Genomic DNA, 15,063 nt, shown 5'->3' with positions numbered 1-15,063 from the left:
AGACCTGTAGGCCTCACTTGAGACGTCAGCACCATTGTACTCAGGTGGCAGTACTCCATTAACTCTGGTTGTGCCACGTCCTGGGGCTCAGACTTCTTAATCTGCTGTGGTTGTTGCCTGTCTAAGACCTCCTCTAGCAAGACGACCATTCAGGGCCACTTGGTTCTAAGTGGTTCTTGACAGAGCCTCTTAAAGGCACAGTTTCTCACAGGACAAAACTCAGCTCTCCTGGATCCCAGTCTGCCTAATTACACAACAACTTATTTTCTCTACTTGCATCCTTCTGCCTCAATTACTGTCCATTCTGAGCACTGGATGAGGCAACGGTCATGGAAAATAAACAATGTAATTCACTGAATCATAATGCACATGCACAAAGGATCCAAATTACAGGATAACTTTAATTGTGTCATATCCTAACTTTGGAGCGCTTTTGGAAGACAGTGAGACTAAATGGATGAGATCTGCCAGTTTAGTTACTTGAGTTCTGTTCCCAGCTTTTATAGAAGTGACTTTTTGTAGTCTCTCGGGTACCTTATCAACACAGACATGGAAGCAATCTAGATACCCAGGCTGTGGGGAGCATTTCTAAAATGGGTGAATGATTCTTGCCTGCCTCCTATAGTAGGAATGTAAGGCCCAGATCTATTGGGCTATGAAGTACACAAAATTAACACCAGGTAATGGAAGAGCTGAAACAACAACAACTCACGGTCTTCTCCACACTCTTCACCCACTCCCTCTTTCCCTAGGTGAGAGAAAGGTAATGGGGAGATAACGGTAGTAAGGACTGGCTACTGCTTCTACATTCCTTTTATTGTAGAGCTCTAACCCTGTCGGAGGCTCAATGTAGAAGGTAACGTGCTCAGTGCAGTTCATTTGTAGTAAACTCCATGATGCTGTGGGATGCTCAATATATTTGGCATGTTATGAATTTTAGCACCAAGCCTCTAACACAAACTAGGACTCCCCCCCGAAGCATAGCCAAAACTACCTACTCTTTCCGTAATCACCTTAGAAATCACAGAATTACACTGGAAGGGACCTTGAGAGTTCACTTGGTCCAGTCCCCTGCACTCATGGCAGGACTAAGTATTATCTAGACCATCCCTGACAGATATTTGTCTAACCTGCTCTTAAAAATCTCAAATGATGGAGATTCCACAATCTTCCTGGGCAATTTATTCCAGTGCTTAACTACCCTGAGAGTCAGAAATTGTTTCCTAATGTCCAAACTGTACCGCCCTTGCTGCAATTTAAACCTATTGCTTCTTGTCCTATCCTCAGAGTTTAAGAAAATCAATTTTTCTCCCTCCTCCTTGTAACAACCTTTTATGTACTTGAAAACTGTTACCATGTCCCCTCTCAGTCTTCTCTTTTCCAGACTAAACAAACCAAATGTTTTCAATCTTCCCTCTTAGGTCATGTTTTCTAGTTGCTCTTTAATCGATTTTGTTGCTCTTCTCTGGACTTTCTACAATTTTTCCACATCTTTCCTGAAATGTGGTGCCCAGAACTGGTCACAATACTCCAGTTGATACCTAATCAGCACAGAGTAGAGCAGAAGAGGGGAGGAAAGTGATCAGGTACAGTCAGCATGGATTCACGAAGGGGAAGTCGTGCCTGACTAACCCAATTGCCTTCTATGATGAGATAACTGGCTCTGTGGATGAGGGGAAAGCAGTGGATGTGTTATTCCTTGACTTTAGCAAAGCTTTTGATACGGTCTCCCACAGTATTCTTGCTGCCAAGTTAAAGAAGTATGGGCTGGATGAATGGACTGTAAGGTGGATAGAAAGCTGGCTAGATCGTCGGGCTCAACGGGTAGTGATCAATGGCTCCATGTCTAGTTGGCAGCCAGTTTCAAGCGGAGTGCCCCAAGGGTCGGTCCTGGGGCCGGTTTTGTTTAATATCTTTATTAATGATCTGGAGGATGGTGTGGACTGCACTCTCAGCAAGTTTGCAGATGACACTAAACTAGGAGGCGTGGTAGATACACTAGAGGGTAGGGATCAGATACAGAGGGACCTAGACAAATTAGAGGATTGGGCCAAAAAAACCTGATGAGGTTCAACAAGGACAAGTGCAGAGTCCTGCACTTAGGACGGAAGAATCCCATGCACTGCTACAGACTAGGGACCGAATGGCTAGGTAGCAGTTCTGCAGAAAAGGACCTAGGGGTCACAGTGGACGAGAAGCTGGATATGAGTAAACAGTGTGCTTTTGTTGCCAAGAAGGCTAATGGCATTTTGGGCTGTATAAGTAGGGGCATTGCCAGCAGATCGAGGAATGTGATCATTCCCCTTTATTCGACATTGGTGAGGCCTCATCTGGAATACTGTGTCCAGTTTTGGGCCCCCCACTACAAGAAGGATGTGGAAAAATTGGAAAGAGTCCAACGGAGGGCAACAAAAATGATTAGGGGTCTGGAGCACATGACTTATGAGGAGAGGCTGAGGGAACTGGGATTGTTTAGTCTCCAGAAGAGAAGAATGAGGGGGGATTTGATAGCAGCCTTCAACTACCTGAAGGGGGGTTCCAAAGAGGATGGAGCTCGGCTGTTCTTAGTGGTGGCAGATGACAGAACAAGGAGCAATGGTCTCAAGTTGCAGTGGGGGAGGTCCAGGTTGGATATTAGGAAAAACTATTTCACTAGGAGGGTGGTGAAACACTGGAATGCGTTACCTAGGGAGGTGGTGGAGTCTCCTTCCTTGGAGGTTTTTAAAGGCCCGGCTTGACAAAGCCCTGGCTGGGATGATTTAGTTGGGAATTGGTCCTGCTTTGAGCAGGGGGTTGGACTAGATGACCTCTTGAGGTCCCTTCCAACCCTGATATTCTATGATTCTAAGAATTCCTTCTTGTGTCTTGCTTACAACACTCCTGCTAATACATCTCAGAATGATGTTTGCTTTTTCTGCAACAGTGTTACACTGTTGACTCATATTTAGCTGGTGATCCATTATGACTCCCAGATCCCTTTTTTGAAGTACTCCTTCCTAAGCAGTTATTTCCCATTTTGTATGTGTGCAACTGATTATTCCTTCCTAAGTGATGTACTTTGCATTTGTCCTTATTGAATTTCATCCTATTTATTTCCAACCATTTCTCCAGTTTATGCAGATCATTTTGAATTTTAATCCTATACTCCAAAGCACTTGCAACTCTTCCCAGCTTGGTATTGTCCGCAAACTTTATAAGTATACTCTCTATGCCATTAGCTAAATCACTGATTAAGATATTGAACAGAACTGGATCCAGAACTGATCCCTGCAGATTCCACTCAATATGGCCTTCCAGCATGACTGTGAATCATAGATAACTATTCTTTGGGAATGGTTTTCCAAACGTTTACTCACCCACTTTATTGTATCTCCATCTAGGTTGTATTTCCCTAGTTTATTTATGAGAAAGTCATGCAAGACAGTATCTAAAGCATTACTAAAGTCAAGTTATACCACATCTACCACTCCCCCCCACCATACGTAAGGCTTATTACGCCGTCAAAGAAAGCTATTAGGTTGGCTTGACACAATTTTTTCTCGACAAATCCATGCTGTTACCCATCACCTTATTATCTTCTAGGTGTTTGTAAACTGATTGCTTAAGTATTTGCTTCATTGTCTTTCTGGGTACTGAAATTAAGATGACTAGTCTATAATGCCCTGCGTTGTCCTTATTTCCCTTTTTAAAGATTGGCACTATATTTGCCCTTTTCCAGTCCTCTCCCATCTTCCATGACTTTTTGAAGAAAATTGCTAACGGCTCAGATATCTACTCTGTCAGCTCCTTGAGTATTCTAGGATGTATTTCATCAGGCCCTGATGACTTGAAGACATCTAACTTGTTTGAGTACTTTTTAACTTGTTCTTTCCCTATTTTAGCCTCTGATCCAACCTCATTTTCACTGGCATTCACTATATTAGATGTCCAATCACTATTAACCTTTTTGGTGAAAACTGAAACAAAATGATTGAACTGTTTTCATTGAAACTTCAAAAAGTTTCAGTCTGAGTCAGAGAGCAGGTTCAGAAAATGTCACCCCAACCAGTTATAGTGTGGCAAAATTATACACAACCAAAAACAAGTCTTTATAATGGAAAACATTAAACAGCCTAAACAATAGGCATCACTACCAACTGCCTACAATAATTAGAGGTAGCTAACTGGTTTTAAAACTGTCACTTGGTATCAGAGAGACAAGATGGGTGAGGTAATATCTTTTATTGGACCAACTTCTGTTTGTGAAAGAGACATGATTCCGAGTTACAAAGAGCTCTTTTTCAGGACTCTCTAACATCGTGGGACCAACATGGCTACAACAAACTTGGTATCTACATTTCATAATGGACACATTATTCCATATAGTTCTGTTCCAGAAGACATGTGTTAGTTCTTTGAAAAGATTAAAAGCATTTTATAAACACAATTAAAGGGATAAAATATTAATGCATTATAACAGATATCTGATTAAACTCATTTCGGAGTTTCTACATCCAAAATGAAATAAAAAGGACTAATGACAAATCTGATATTTTGCGAATGGACTGGATCATGGAACAGTGAAAGTGTTTCTCACACCAAATGATAGGGAGCATACCAAAAACCTCAGTGATTTTTTTTAATTCAATGATTATTTCTGGATTACAAAAGAGGACAACAATGGATATTTTGGCCTATTTTATTAGATAACATTTTTGATTACTGGCAATGAAATTTGTTTTTGGCAATTACTTCTGTAGTGATTATTTGGCAACAGAGATAAAAACTAATTTTCTAAAAGCCATTCGTTATGGGTGCTGATGTGTTTGCCCCTCACTTGAACTAACCACTGGGCATTCAGTTGTAAGGACTAAATTGGAAGCACTTTTTTGATGTTTTCAAAGGCAAGAAGAAATTTCTTTGAGTGTCACTGAGCTTCAAGGCAAAGAATTTTATAGCTAGAAAGTGTGCTAATTAGAGCCAATTATAACCCAACTGACATACCCCAGAATTAAAAGGTCTAGGAGCATTCACTCTGTCCTTGCAAGATGCCCATTTTGCTACTATTTAATTTATCTGATATGAAAGTTCATCGTTTTATGGATGTGGTTGTAGCAGTCATTCAGATTTTATGATCAAGATGAAGGTTACCCAAATCACTCTTTGTAACATGATTTCACTTTAAGTGGAGACCACTTTTCCATAGCCATAACTCATACCTCTTACCAGTGGTGAGTGAGAGGCTTTACTTTCAAAGTAAAAGGGCTTAAGCCACCAATTTCTGCAGGATTTAAGTTAATTTTTTAAGTTTCTATTCATTATGTATATGATAATCTTCAAAGGGTGAACAGAATGGAAACCAATGCAGCTTTGCCATCTTGAGTCTGCAAATAGCTGCAGTCTCTCAGTTGAAACTAGCATCTTGTCAGTTTCAGAAAAGTTAGGGTTTGCCTAAAACAAGTATTTTAAACCAGATCAAATCAAGTTAATCCAGTTTGAAAATGCTTGTGTATGCACAACACAATCCACACTAATTCTGCATTAAATTGAGAACTCTGGAGTCCTCCAGAGTATCATTCTTGCAATACAACTTTGACAGCTCTCCAGAAGCTCTATAACAGAGATTCCCAAAGTGGGCGATACTGCCCCCTGGGGGGCGCTGGAACGATCCAGGGGGGCAGTAGTAGCCTCGGGTGCAATTGGGGGGCGTTGAATAAAAATAAGGGGGCGGTGGAAGCATAAAGAAAGAAGAGAATATAAGAAAATTTTGAAAAACTGTTCGTACATGTTTCATCTGTTGTGTAACATAGAGTTAAAGTTGTAGTGATTACTTTATTTTCCAAATAAATTCACAAATTATAACCGATCAGGTGTGAAGTCCGCCAACAGCTCTTAACAAGCAAGTGTTGGCAGGCGAGTGTGTCGCGCATTGTCGGGAAGTCCAGCATGCATCGGCAGGAATATGTGAGTGTAATGACTTGTTTACAATACGATACTATAAATAGGCGACATGTATGAAATCTAATTTAGATTGTTTCTGAATTGTGTAAAAAGCAGTTAACAATAGTGCAATAAGTATTTAAAATTTTGTATTCATATTCGATACCTTCGATCTTTACGGATTACGGATCACATACAAAGCAAATTGTATTATTGTTGTTTCAATAAAACAGCAATTTACACGTGAGTATTTTTATACATTTTCTTACATATCTACCGCACGTTTCTGTGTCTCTAGTGCTTACTAATAATAAAATCGTAGCAGGCTTGTGTCGGTACAGTACTATTTGAAGTGTACAGTCAATATATTTGTCATATTTTTTATTACAATATTAACGAAAACAGGGGAATGAAATAGTAAAAAAACTGTTAACTTATCGTTTATTTATATCTATCGAATCATCTGTGTTAATTGGTAAATAAGGCGCATGTTAATAAGGAACAATTATTTAAATAAGGGCAAACTAAATTAAAACTATTAACTGATTTTTAATTGCATATTGATTATTTTTTAAATTAATTATTTCTTGATAAATTTAGTTTGATATTTGACAATTTAATATCAAATACATATATCTAATGCTGAGCAAAAAACAAAATCCAGTTTATTAGTTTCATTAGTATTTTAGTTTAGTTGTCTTTTGCCGTCTTACGCAAAAACCACTGTATACCTGATGTCGTGGGCAATATTCTAACAACACAACTACTGCAAAAAAATTTGGTTCCGGCGAGAGAAATTGCACTTTTTCAATTATATAAATTGTTATATATCTTGATAATTTTATACCCTTATTATGATAAATAAACACACAAATTTTATTTCTTTTACAGATAATACCATGGCTGAACCCAAGAAAAAATGTAGACAATATAGTATTGAATATTTGAACTATGGCTTTATTCAGTCGCCTACAAACAATACATTACCGATGTACCTGATTTGCCAAGAAGTTTTATCAAATGAAGCTATGAAGCCTTCAAGACTACAAGAACATTTGACAAAAGTTCATGCTGATGAGAAAGATAAGGATTTATCTTATTTTCAAGCACTTAAAGAAAATTTTTGAGACAGCCGACATTGGCAAAACTCTTTTCAATAGCATCCAAAGAAGAGGACGATGGGTTGCGTGATTCTTACAACATTTCGTTACTGATTGCTAAATCGGGAAAACCGCATACTATTGGTGAAGAACTAATTCTACCGGCTATAAGTGAGGTAATACGCACTATGCTACACAAACCAGCGTCTGATATTACCAAGAAAATTTCTTTGAGCAATAATATAGTGCAAAGAAGAATTGATGAAATGGCTCAAGATGTTGAAGACTCATTATGTGAGTATTTTAAAACATCCCAGTTCTCTATACAGCTTGATGAGTCAACTTTGCCAGGAAATGAAGCCTTACTTTTAGCATACATGCGATTCATAACAGAAGAAAAAATTTGCCAAGAATTATTATTTGCTAAAAATTTGCGAACTGATACTAAAGGAGAATCGATATTTCATGTATTGGAAGAGTTTTTTTAAAGAAAAAGAAATCCCCCTGAGTAATATCTTGTCAGTTGCTACTGATGGTGCTCCAGCGATGATAGGGCGCTACAGGGGTTTTCTTGCATATTTAAAAAAAGTGGTTCCAAATGTATTCGCTGTACACTGTGTCATTCATCGTCAACATTTAGTTGCCAAAAATTTGAGTGAACGCCTACATAGGTCATTACATTATGTCATTAAAGCAATCAACAAAATCAGAAGCAATTCATTGAATGACAGATTGTTTGGACAACTTTGTATTGAAAACGATGAAGAATTCAATCGCTTGCTGCTTCATACAGAATTTCGTTGGCTATCAAAAGGTGCCTGTTTGGATTGGTTTTATAAACTCTTTGACTCAGTGCTAGAGTTCCTAGAAAACAAAGATGATGCTTTACGAGCCAACTTGATTGATTCCAAAAATGACATCGCTTATTTGACAGAAGAAGAACAGGAGTACTTGTGGCACCTTAGAGACTAACAAATTTATTAGAGCATAAGCTTTCGTGGACTACAGCCCACTTCTTCGGATGCATATAGAATGGAACATATATTGAGGAGATATATATACACACATACAGAGAGCATAAACAGGTGGGAGTTGTCTTACCAACTCTGAGAGGCCAATTAATTAAGAGAAAAAAAACTTTTGAAGTGATAATCAAGATAGCCCAGTACAGACAGTTTGATAAGAAGTATGAGCATACTTACAAGGGGAGATAGAATCAATGTTTGTAATGGCTCAGCCATTCCCAGTCCTTATTCAAACCGGAGTTGATTGTGTCTAGTTTGCATATCAATTCTAGCTCAGCAGTCTCTCCTTGGAGTCTGTTTTTGAAGTTTTTCTGTTGTAATATAGCCACCCGCAGGTCTGTCACTGAATGACCAGACAGGTTAAAGTGTTCTCCCACTGGTTTTTGAGTATTTTGATTCCTGATGTCAGATTTGTGTCCATTAATTCTTTTGCGTAGAGACTGTCCGGTTTGGCCAATGTACATGGCAGAGGGGCATTGCTGGCACATGATGGCATATATCACATTGGTAGATGTGCAGGTGAACGAGCCCCTGATGGTATGGCTGATGTGATTAGGTCCTATGATGATGTCACTTGAATAGATATGTGGACAGAGTTGGCATCGGGGTTTGTTACAAGGATAGGTTCCTGGGTTAGTGGTTTTGTTCAGTGATGTGTGGTTGCTGGTGAGTATTTGCTTTAGGTTGGGGGGTTGTCTGTAAGCGAGGACAGGTCTGTCTCCCAAGATCTGTGAGAGTAAAGGATCATCTTTCAGGATAGGTTGTAGATCTCTGATGATGCGCTGGAGAGGTTTTAGTTGGGGGCTGAAGGTGACAGCTAGTGGTGTTCTGTTATTTTCTTTGTTGGGCCTGTCTTGTAGGAGGTGACTTCTGGGTACTCGTCTGGCTCTGTCAATCTGTTTTTTCACTTCAGCAGGTGGGTATTGTAGTTTTAAGAATGCTTGATAGAGATCTTGTAGGTGCTTGTCTCTATCCAAGGGATTGGAGCAAATGCGGTTATATCTTAGAGCTTGGCTGTAGACAATGGATCGTGTGGTGTGTCTTGGATGGAAGCTGGAGGCATGTAGGTAAGTGTAGCGGTCAGTAGGTTTCCGGTATAGGGTGGTATTTATGTGACCATCGCTTATTAGCACAGTAGTGTCCAGGAAATGGACCGCTTGTGTGGATTGATCTAGGCTGAGGTTGATGGTGGGATGGAAATTATTGAAATCATGGTGAAATTCCTCAAGGGCTTCTTTTCCATGGGTCCAGATGATGAAGATGTCATCAATGTAGCGCAAGTAGAGTAGGGGCGTTAGGGGACGAGAGCTAAGGAAGCGTTGTTCTAAGTCAGCCATAAAAATGTTGGCATATTGTGGGGCCATGCGGGTACCCATAGCAGTGCCGCTGACTTGAAGGTATATATTGTCTCCAAATTGAAATAGTTGTGGGTGAGAACAAAATCACAAAGTTCAGCCACCAGGTTAGCTGTGACATTATCAGGGATACTGTTCCTGATAGCTCGTAGTCCATCTTTGTGTGGAATATTGGTGTGGAGGGCTTCTACGTCCATAGTGGCCAGGATGGTGTTTTCTGGAAGATCACCGATGGATTGTAGTTTCCTCAGGAAGTCAGTGGTGTCTCGAAGATAGCTGGGAGTGCTGGTAGTGTAGGGTCTGAGGAGAGAGGCTACATAACCAGACAAGCCTGATGTTAGGGTGCCAATGCCTGAGATGATGGGGCGTCCAGGATATCCAGGTTTATGGATCTTGGGTAGCAAATAGAATACCCCTGGTCGGGGTTCTAGGCATGTGTCTGTACAGATTTGTTCCTGTGCTTTGTCAGGGAGTTTTTTTAGCAGATGGTGTAGTTTCTTTAGGTAATCCTCAGTGGGATCAGAGGATAATGGCCTGTAGAATGTGGTGTTAGAGAGCTGTCTAGCAGCCTCTTGGTCATATTCCAATTTATTCATGATGATGACAGCACCTCCTTTGTCAGCCTTTTTGATTATGATGTCAGGGTTGTTTCTGAGGCTGTAGATGGCGTTGTGTTCATCACTGCTGAGGTTATGTGGCAAGTGATGTTGCTTTTCCACAATTTCAGCCTTTGCACGGTGACGGAAGCAATCTATGTAGAAATCTAGTCTGTTGTTTCGACCGTCCGGAGGAGTCCACGCAGAATCCCTTTTTTTTTGTAGTGCTGGTAGGGAGGATTCTGTGGGTTAGTATGCTGTTCAGAGGTATGTTGGAAATATTCTTTGAGTCGGAGACGTCGAAAGTAGGATTCTAGGTCACCGCAGAACTGTATCATATTCATGGGTCTGGAGGGACAAAAGGAGAGGCCCCGAGATAGGACAGACTCTTCTGCTGGGCTAAGAGTATAGCTGGAAAGATTAACAATATTGCTGGGTGGGTTAAGGGAACTACTGTTGTGGCTGCTTGTGGCATGTAGCAGTTTAGATAGTTTAGTGTCCTTTTTCCTTTGTAGAGAGGCAAAGTTTGTCTTGTAAATGGCTTGTCTAGTTTTTGTAAAGTCTATCCATGAGGAAGTTTGTGTGGAAGGTTGGTTTCTTATGAGAGTATCCAGTTCTGAGCTCTCATTCTTAATCTTTCCCTGTTTGCTGTATAGGATGCTGATCAGGCGGTTTCGCAGTTTGTTTGAGAGTGTGTGACACAGTCTCTCAGCATAGTCTGTGTGATATGTAGATTGTAATGGATTTTTTACCTTTAGTCCTTTTGGTATGATGTCCATCTGCTTGCATTTGGAAAGGAAGATGATGTCTGTCTGTATCTGTACGAGTTTTTTCATGAGGTTGATGGATTTCCACTCCATACGGCTAAATGCAGTGCCTTGCATAATGACAGGTTTCAGAGTAGCAGCCGTGTTAGTCTGTATCCGCAAAAAGAAGAACAGAAGTACTTGTGGCACCTTAGAGACTAACAAATTTATTAGAGCATAAGCTTTCGTGGACTACAGCCCACTTCTTCGGATGCATATAGAATGGAACATATTACAAACATTACAAACATTGATTCTATCTTCCCTTGTAAGTATGCTCACACTTCTTATCAAACTGTCTGTACTGGGCTATCTTGATTATTACTTCAAAAGTTTTTTTTCTCTTAATTAATTGGCCTCTCAGAGTTGGTAAGACAACTCCCACCTGTTTATGCTCTCTGTATGTGTGTATATATATATCCTCAATATATGTTCCATTCTATATGCATCCGAAGAAGTGGGCTGTAGTCCACGAAAGCTTATGCTCTAATAAATTTGTTAGTCTCTAAGGTGCCACAAGTACTCCTGTTCTTCTTTTTGTGGATACAGACTAACACGGCTGCTACTCTGAAACCTGTCATTATTTGACAGACTTGTTTAATAAATTTAATGAAACAAATTTACAGCTCCAAGGCGATGAGCTGAATTTAATCAAAACAAAAACTGTTATTTCCGTGTTTGTGGCAAAACTTCTTCTGTACAAACGAAATTTAGGATGAGGAGAATTCAGCCAGTTTCCAAATTTATTAACAGTAGAAAAACATGATGAAGACTTGCTTACCTATTGTCAGCATTTGGAGGCTCTCCATTCTGACTTCAATCAACGATTTGAAGATATTCTTAAAATGAACATACCCGATAGGGTTTTGGTCCCTTTTTCAAGTACAAATACAGAAGAATCTCCAAAATTACAAGAAGAACTGACAGAAGTAACAACAAATGAGGAATTGAAATTTAAATTCAAAGACGGCTACCAACAGTTCTGGCTGCAAAAGCAGATACCTACACTTTATCCTGGATTATGGGCTATAGTACAAAAGTTTTTAATTGCATTTCCTTCATCATATTTAGTGGAACGTGGGTTCAGTGCGGTCACAAATCTGTTAACTAAAAAAAGAAACCAACTGCAAATAGCTAATCGCGGTGATTTAAGAATGCTGCTGACAAAAATAGAGCCGAACATTAATAAATTGATAGGAGTGCACCAGGTTCATCCTTCTCATTAGGATTATTTTTAATGTTATTCGTAATTTTTATTTTAATATTATCCTTCATTATCTTAATTTTCTGTGTGTAATGTGAATGTTACTATAGTTGATTTTAATAAATAATTTTATAATTTCAAGCTTCAGGGTGTCTTATTTACAACACCATCTTTCTTTACTATATTGTAGGACATAGGTAGAAATATAGATACATAAAAGAATGCAAATTTGTCACTGCATCTTTGTTTGTTCGCTTAAAGAAGGTAGATTTCCAGGGGGGCGCTGAGTAATTTTTTTTCTGAAAAGGGGGCGGTAGGCCAAATAAGTTTGGGAACCTCTGTCTTGGACAAAACATCCTTATCCATTGTTCTGTCAAACCATCTTATCTTGTACTATATTGGGGTGTATCTGGTACTAGCCTTTTGAAGTATTTATGTAAATATCTAGTGCCTAATCCTTCTTAGGAGTGCCTATGTTTTAGCAATGCTATCAGCAAATTTTTCCAAGTTCATCCACCAGACTGTGAACTTGTAAGCATCTGCTTGAATACATGGTCCGACTTGGGTTCACAGCCTCTGGTTCAGGTCTCACACCAGGCCCAGAGCTCCAGACTCTCTTTATATATTACATATAAAGCTCGAAAACGGTTGCCTTCACCATTCTGAAATTCTCTTATCACTGCTGGTCATCCCAGGCTGCAGAACGATCCTTTCCCACCAACTCATGCTGGTTTCCCAGGATCATAAATGGTGCTGAATACTGTGTAGCTGACCAAAGAACTGGTTCTCTAGTTCCAACGGTTTGGCGTAGACCTATTTTTCCTGCTTGTCCTGCTGCCACTGCTTCAGAGTGTTCTCCTAATGCCACCACAGAACATTATCGTGCTCCCGCATAATCTGTTTTGTGGTATGATGGGCAAAGACCGATGCTAAATTCATCCAGCTTTGACAGCCTTTGCTTATTTGTGCTTGTCGTTATAGTGGCGTGGAGCATTGTTGAATCCACAATGGCCAACAGCAATTCAAAAATGGTGCAACCCCGCCCAGAAAAGAAGTCTGGAGTGGAGACAGTGCAAACAATTTTTTTTTTTTTTAATTTGAACCCACTTGGCTTCCCACAATTCACAGGGAAATAATCCCAAAATACATGCTGCTTGGCAAGCAGCAAACTCTCCGTAAACCCATACAGAGCGACAACCTCTGGACGTAACTAGCTACAACCTCCCTCCTTATTCCCAATACAAAGTCACAAGCTCAGTACTCATGGCCCCATACAGCTCTGGGCAACAATGATACTGAGTCCAGCTCTGATTTGTCCTTCTTGGGTGATTCCTCCTTGGCACAGTGCTCCTCCTGGCTCCTTGCTGGGGCATCCCCGGTCAGCCTCTGTGTCCCTCCCAGGCTGTGCGGACAGGTTCTCGGCTGCTTCACTATGTAAGACCTGCTTGCTGTAATCCTTTTTGTCCAGAGCTCCAGAAACACATTCCCTTTTGCTCTCCCTCTCCACACTCCTCAAATAGCATTTCCTCTTCCTGGAACAATCAATACTACTTGCCCTCAGAACAAAGTTGTAAAGGGGCCATGCTCTCTAAAACCTAAGGTGATTACACTAAATTGCATCAAAAAAGTTCTGGATTAAACTTCCCTGTGTAGACACACCCTAAGTTTGACAACTGCCATTCAGAAATCAAATGTCAACTTTGCTCTTCTGCTGCTTAAGGAAGTATAAGCAGCAGCCAAGTGATTAGAGCTATTGCCCTTTGCCTTTGGTGATGACCACCCAAATCCTAATCCTTCATATTGGCCTCCAGCTAGTAGGTTTCTGTTAAGAACAGAAAGCGTTAGAAACAAAATAGCATTTGAATGATTTCTGAATATCTATAGGACAATTTACCCATTCAGATACTTTGAGAACTGAATCAAGAAAGTGATGTTTTCAAGAAACAGGAATGCTGGGATTTGGGGGGGGGGGGATTGGTACGGACATTTATTTTCTCAGACACTAAAAACAAGCATGCAATCCAAGTCCAAACTATATTAACTAGAAGGCATTTTTTTCCCCAAGGACAGAAAAAAATAAAACTCGAAACATTAACTCAAGTTAATCCATAAACAAGTTACATTATCTGGGGTTGATGGGGTATATTAGTTTACTCAGATTACAAGTAAACAATTTAAAGATCTTTGTGAATAAACTAAAGAGGAATAAAGCAAAATGCAACACTTTTGTAGAGCTGAAATAAAATGAAAACAAACAATATTGCTTTGGATTAAGTAAGCTCTATCAATTGTTTAATTATCATTACAGAAATCATACACACTACCTACTTTTGTTTTTTATTAAAGGAAATACACAAACTCTGGTAGATTGCAACTAATGAAGGAGAAATATTTTGATTAACTGAAAAATCCAGAGCACTGCAGGTGGTTGGGGAGGAATTACCTAAACAGATTTGAAGAACATATAGTGTTGCAGAGGAAAGCTCTACTTGTCATAACATACTTTACTAAAATAATTAAAAATGTTCAGTGAAATACTTCACATGCTATGTTTACTGGTAAAATGTGGGTCCAAAATATTATTATTTCTATTAAGTTAGTGCTCAGGATTCCTAGTAACAGACCAGTACCCCATTGGTAGGACCCTATCAAATTCACGGTCCATTTTGGTCAATTTCATGGTCATAGGATTTAAAAATATCATAAATTTCAGCTATTCAAATCTGAAATTTCACAGTGTTGTAATTGTAGGGGTTCTGACCCAAAAGGGAGTTGTGGGAGGGTCACGAGGTTATTGTGGGGTGGGGATAAGGGGGGGGGGTTGTGGTACTGCTACCCTTATTTCTGCGTGTTGCTAGCAGCAGCGCTGCCTTCAGAGCTGGGTGGCCAGAGAGCAGCCGCTGCTGGCGGGGAGCCCAGCTCTGAGGGCAGAGCCACTGCAAGCAGCAGTGAAAAAGGATGGCATGGTATGGTATTGCCGTCCTTACTTCTGCGCTGCTGCCTTCAGAGCTGGCCCTTGGTCAGCAGCCACCACTCTCTGGCTACCCATCTCTGAAGG

At 40.0% G+C, this 15,063-nt stretch overlaps 1 protein-coding gene across 3 annotated transcripts in view; it reads right to left on the bottom strand.

Annotated features, from left to right (window-relative positions):
• The window catches only part of EIPR1 (EARP complex and GARP complex interacting protein 1), a 168,808-nt gene that overhangs the window by 51,876 nt on the left and 101,869 nt on the right, over positions 1 to 15,063 (bottom strand). The gene's annotated exons all lie outside the window — the stretch shown is intronic.

The sequence above is a fragment of the Chrysemys picta genome, chromosome 3 (genome assembly GCF_011386835.1).
Source record: "Chrysemys picta bellii isolate R12L10 chromosome 3, ASM1138683v2, whole genome shotgun sequence".
NCBI classification, from domain to species: Eukaryota; Metazoa; Chordata; order Testudines; family Emydidae; genus Chrysemys; species Chrysemys picta.
Note: the sequence above shows the minus strand (reverse complement) of the source record. Positions and strands in the feature narration are given on the sequence as shown.